Source organism: Neoarius graeffei, chromosome 3 (assembly GCF_027579695.1).
Source record: "Neoarius graeffei isolate fNeoGra1 chromosome 3, fNeoGra1.pri, whole genome shotgun sequence".
Classification (NCBI taxonomy): domain Eukaryota; kingdom Metazoa; phylum Chordata; class Actinopteri; order Siluriformes; family Ariidae; genus Neoarius; species Neoarius graeffei.
In genome coordinates, this window is record NC_083571.1 from 50,025,927 (window position 1) to 50,032,440 (window position 6,514).

Here is a 6,514-nt window from a genome sequence, read left to right on the forward strand (position 1 = left end):
TGCAGCACTGTGTCCCCCTCCACAATTACAGCATTTTGGGTTTACACCTTCCCCACACTTTCCATAATCATGCCCTCCCCCACACTTGGCACACCTTTTTCCTTCCTTACATACTTTTGCTACATGACCAAACTTTTGGCAATTAAAGCACCGCATTGGCTTATGCGTGAATTCCCTAACCCTGTATCTTATGAATCCAAAATATAGCTCACTAGGAAGGTCTTTTGTGCTGAATTCTATCAAGACTGACTCAGTCTCTATCTTCTCAAAGCCCCTCGTTAAGCGTTTTGCATCTTTAACTGCCCCACACCTTAACTTAAGACTTTTAACCAGATCCTTCATATCCACAGTTACATGAATCCCATAAATTACCCCTTTACTTCCATGTTCTCCCAATCTCACTACCTTAGCGACTACAGCTTTCCCGATAGCCAGCAACCTTTGAGCTTTCCCGCACTGCTCTTCTGAACCTCATCCAATTAACAAGTTTCCCTCATTTAAGACTCTAGCAAACCTTACTTCCCCAACTTGGTTTTTAATTATTTTCGTAAGTTTTAATGGGTCCAAATGCTTCACTCCGCCTTCCCCTTCAAATCTCACAACTACATTAACCTGTCCTTCACTCTCTGATCCCTCATTCCTTGTCCTCTTTGCTCCCTTATCTGTCCTCCCTGACATCCAACTACTGCTCTCATCCTCCTTTCCCCACTCACTCATATGTATCTCATCCCCTGCCATTGCTAAGAGAAAGGAACACCAGCGAGAGAATCATATACCGGGCCTGTACAGGCCGTCGGCCGACCCCCACACAGACTATTCCCCACTCTAGCCCCACTTAACTTATTACACAAAAGGTTAGGATTGTGTTGGCTTTTATTTGTGAGATGATTAAATCCAAACCGTTTCCACTCCTTGGGAGACAAATCCCTGCTGTAATTTTTCCTGCCAGGTCCAGCTCAGCGAACACACCTCACTAGCAGCCTCCACTTCCAAAAGTTGTTTGCCAACCATCCTTAACCCTTACATACTGTTTGGGTCAAATTTGACCCATTTTAACATTTGACAGCAATAAAAATACCCTAAATGTCATTTTTTTGGCCTGATATCGTATGACTTTTCCTAAAGTGATCCAAAATACACAAAACTGAAAATATTTTAAACTGGTATAATTTTACAGGGGGGTTACAATTTTTTGTACACTTAGGCTGTTCTGGGGCAAATTTGACCCACATTCATTTGAATGTCTTTTAAACTTCCCAGAGTGTGTTAAATCGTGGGAGGGGAGGGACAGTACATGCCATGTTCTTGTATATCACTTATGGGACAGTTATGACAGTGTTCAAGGGGGGACTTGAACCTGTCTCGGGAACTTTACATGTTCCCACCATATTTTCTCACAGAAAATATGGTTTCCATAGGAACATGTACCTGTTAGTTTTTGAAGAGTCATGGGGAATCTCGAAACAGTGAAAAAAACAGTTGCACAGTGATCATACATAGTAAACATAAGGAACAGAGGTCATATGAGGTCAGAGGGTGCCTTGAAACAGGCGTGAGATCTGCACCTGCACCAGAAATGTAACAAAATCTATAGACCTATATAAAGAGGAGTTGAGTGGTCATCAGATCATACAGCACTGATATTTACAGAGAATATGGTGGAGAGACATACTGTACAAGAAGTACTTGATCTAATCTTCCAAGATGAAGACAGTGATTTGGATGAGGATGTGTCAAAGCAAGAAGACCAATTAGAGGAAAACTCTGATTACAGTCACTCTGATGATGACGACGATGATGATGATGATGATGCCAATGATGAAGAAAATGAGCAGGCAGTGGGGGAGACAGTCATGTCAAAAAACAATCATTTGGTCCTCACTTCCTCATACAGTTGCAGGGAGGATGGCAGGGGAAAATGTCATTCGAATGACTCCAGGACCCACAAGACTGGCTATTTCCCAAGCATTTGGCATTCTGTCAACATTCCAGCTCTTCCTTCCTGTAGCCATTGAAAGAATTGTCATTGAAATGACAAACAGGGAAGGGATCAAACGGTATGGTCAAGCGTGGAAGACCATAGATGTGACTCAGCTGCATGCCTACATAGGGCTTCTAATACTGGCTGGCGTTTACAGGTCAAAGGGTGAGGCTGCTTCCAGTCTCTGGAATGCTGACACAGGAAGACCAATATTTCGTGCCACCATGTCCCTAGAGATGTTCCGTACCATATCAGCAGTCATCAGATTTGATAATCGAGAGACAAGACCTGTGCGACGTGTCACTGACAAACTGGCAGCAATCAGGGATGTCTGGGACAAGTGGGTAGAATGGCTACCTCTAATGTACAACCCTGGTCCTGAGGTGATAGTGGATGAAAGATTGGTTCCATTCAGAGGTAGGATTTGCATTTTACTATAGGCTAAATAAATTATAGTTTCTGTATATACATGCCGTTGGTTGTGAAATGAAATGGCTAGAGTCACACATACACACAATTCCATTCATAAACATGACATTTTGAAAGTAAATTGTTTCCCTCCTTTTCATGTTTTTCCAGGTCGCTGTCCTTTTCGGCAGTACATGCCTAGCAAGCCAGGGAAATATGGCATAAAGCTATGGGCAGCTTGTGATGCACATTCAAGTTATGCTTGGAATATGCAAGTATATACTGGGAAGCCAGCTGGGGGAACCCCAGAGAGAAAACAGGGCAAGCGTGTTGTGCTAGAGATGACACAAGGGCTAAGAGGACACAATGTGACATGTGACAACTTTTTCACCTCTTATGAGCTTGGTCAGGAGCTCCTAAAGAAGAAGACAATGGTTGGCACAATGAGACGGAACAAACCTGAGCTACCCCCCACTCTGGTGACAACAAGAGGGAGAGAGGTATTTTCATCGAAGTTTGCTTTCACCCATGACACCACAGTTGTTTCATACATGCCAAAGAAGAACAAGAATGTCATCCTAATGAGCACATTGCACAAGGCCGCAGAGATCAGTACTCGGGAGGACAGAAAACCCACCATGATACTTGAATATAATGCCAACAAAGGTGGAGTGGACAATCTTGATAAAGTGACAGGCACATACAGCTGCAAGAGGAGGACCGCCCGCTGGCCTCTTGCTATATTTCACAATATCATTGACATATCCACCTACAACTCGTTTGTGATCTGGAGAGAGCTAAACCCTACCTGGAGGGCAAGCGTGAGGAACTGGAGGAGGCACTTTTTGGAGGAACTTGGAAAGGCTCTCGTGACTCCATGCATGCAAAAGCGGCAACACCTTCCTCGCACAGCAGCTTCTGCCACACTGGTAAGAGCAGTACAGCCACCTCAGCCTGGCACTGGCACTGATGTCCCACATGAAGACAACAGAAGGGGACAGAAAAGAAAGAGGTGCAACTTCTGCCCACCAAAAAAACACTGCAAGACCGGGACAACCTGCTGCAAATGTAGGAAACACATATGAAAGGCCCACACACACAAGGTGTCACACTACTGCTTTGAATGCACACAGTAATATTGTTGTGGATGATGTGATTTATGTTCTAACTGCTGATCTTGAATTCATACTGAATTTATATAATTAATGAATGTGTTATTGCATTGGTAGTTATGGAGAGTTTTTTGGTGTTAAGACAATGGGGACGGTGTTCAACGTTCCAATGGTTGTACTGGGTTATTATAAACTAAATCCTCTTCTTCTTAAATGTTCTTAAATGTTTTTGCAAACTGTACTTTCAATAAAATATATTAACATCATTATGACTATTATGTTTTCATGTCTTAGGTAAAAAAGAATGTGTGAAAGATGTTTCTATCCAAAATCGGGTAGTGTAAATATATAAAAAATACACTCTCTCTGCTTTCTGAAACATTGATTAAGGATTAATCAACCATTTATTAATGTCAGATTGGTCATTTATATGTTTTAAAAAGATATGGAGCTCAAAATTGGGTGTGGACTCTTATTAGTAGGGTATTCTTTGCCTGGGTCAAAACTGACCCAGACCATAACATGAAGGCATGGAATATGAACAGTATGTAAGGGTTAAAAAGGAAGAAGAAGAAGACCTGCCCGGACATGGGAGTGGAAGTTTGTGACACATGTAATGAGACCTAACAATCTTCCTGGAAGGGTGGACGGTAGAGGGGGAAGCAATGGCTGAGTCAGGAGGACTGAGGTGTGATCCGGGAGGTACAGGAAGTGAGGCGGAAGGAGGAAGTGAGATTGATAAGTTGGACACCGATAAGGAGGGAAATACACATAATGAAGAATGGAGGACAGTAAATTGGAAAAGCAAGAAAAGAAAGCAGAGAGAATCTGATGGAGAAAAGGGAGAGGAAGAACAAAGATCTGAAATTAAAGTTATTTTGCAATTTCAATCTCTTTGTATATTAAATCCCTTGAAGGTTAGCGACGCTATTCACAAGCTGGTAGGTGACTTACAGTTTGTTAAAACCTTACGAGATGGGAACCTACTGATTATATGTAGAGACAGGGACCAACAGCATAGATTAATGAAATGTAAATCATTACTTGGGAAGGAGGTTAAGCCACAAATATGGGAAGAAAGAGGGAAGGTTATGGGTGTAATATCTGGAGTGTCAACTGAGATAACTGAAGAGCAAATGAGGGTCAATGTCAGAGTGCTAGTAACGAGAGTTAAACGTTTACTATTTGCAAACGTTTATTATTTGCAAAGTTCTCCCTGTGTCTGCGTGGGTTTCCTCCAGGTGCTCCGGTTTCCCCCACAATCCAAAGACATGCAGTTAGGTTGACGTGGGGCGCCCTTGGGCTGAGGTGCCCTTGAGCAAGGTACCGAACCCCTGACTGCTCCCCGGGCGCTCTGGGCTGCCCACTGCTCTGGGTGTGTGTGCATGTGTTCACTGCTTCAGATGGGTTAAATGCAGAGGATGAATTTCACTGTGTTTAAAGTGTGCATGTGACGAATAAAGGTTTCTTCTTTTCTTCTTCTATTCATAAGAGAGGGTGTTAAGGGGCCTAGCCTGTCTGTATTGTTGACAGAGGAGGACAAACTGCCTGAAAGAATCAGAATTGGGTATGTCAGCTATATAGTAAGGCCATATATTCCTCCACCAATGAGATGCTTTAAGTGCCAGTGTTTTGGGCACATTGCAGTAGCCTGTAAGGGTAAACTTCGTTGTGCTAAACGTGGAGGGGAACATGAATACGGGAAATGTGAGAGAGGAGCTAAAATTAAATGCTGTAACTGTGGAGGAGAGCATAGTGCTGTCTATAAAGGCTGTGATGCACACAAAAAAGCGGTTCAAGCTCAGAACATGAAGGTGAAAGAAAAGATAACTTACGCCGAGACAATTAGAAAGGTAAAGTCTAATGATGACAGTAGAACAGCACTTGTGACTCAACCCCCAGTTCAAAGCGTACGTAAATGCTGCAATGTTACCAAGGATACACTTCTAGTGGAAAAGAGAAAGTTTGTAGCGTTTATGGTGGAAATTATTAACTGTTCTGCCCAAGCATGTAGCCGAAGAGAGAGAACTAAGATAATTGCAAAAGCGGCAGAAAAGTACCTGGAAATGGAAGAGCTGTCAGTAGAGCTCATTAATGCAACACTTATAACAGGGATAGGCCTAACAGATTCACAGTCAACATGTGGAGGTGGGATTTATTGATGCTAACCATTTTACAGTGGAATGCCAGGAGTCTAATTGCCAACGGACAAGAATTGAAACAGCACATTCAGGAGCAACCAGTCAAACCTAACATTATCTGCATTCAGGAATCTTGGCTAAAACCCTCACTTGACTTTAATATGTATGGCTATACAGTAGTGCGTAAGGCTAGAACCCTTGCTATAGGTGGTGGAGTTGTCACCTTCATCCTACATGGTGTTCATTATAGAGTTCTCAACAGTAATGAAGACCTTGAAGTAGTTATAATTGAGGCAGGGGTCAACAAAACAAAAATTAGAATAATTAACTTATATATAATTAACTTATATAATTAACTTATATATAATCCTTGTTGTCAAAAAATAACTAGAGAAATGTTGAGAGCGTATGTGATGTGGAAAACTCCAAAGTTATAGTATGTGGAGATTTTAATGCACATAGTACCCTGTGGGGAAGTGCTAGAACAGATGGAAATGGGTATATTATTTGAGGAGCTTATGGATGACAATCAGTTAGTGTGTCTAAATAATGGAAGAGGCACTAGGTATGATGCAGCTCGTGGTACAGAATCAGTAATAGACCTTACTTTTGTTTCACAACAACTAGCAGGTACCTGCACATGGGATGTGAGCAGTGATAATGCAATGGGCAGTGACCACTATCCTGTCTGGACAAAGATAAGGAATCAAAGTATAAGCTTTGAAGAAAACTGGATTCCAATATGGAAAATGAGAGAGGCCAATTGGGGGTTGTACAATTTTAAAGCAAGCAACAAATTAATTGAAGTCATGCCAAATTTAAGTGACGACATTGAGGAATTGAATAATATGATCATAAGTATAATACATGAA

General features: G+C 42.0%; 1 pseudogene; it reads left to right on the top strand.

Annotated features, from left to right (window-relative positions):
• The first annotated feature begins 1,655 nt into the window (after positions 1-1,655).
• On the top strand, positions 1,656-3,806 carry LOC132882566 (piggyBac transposable element-derived protein 4-like; annotated as a pseudogene).
• The last annotated feature ends 2,708 nt before the right edge of the window (positions 3,807-6,514 follow it).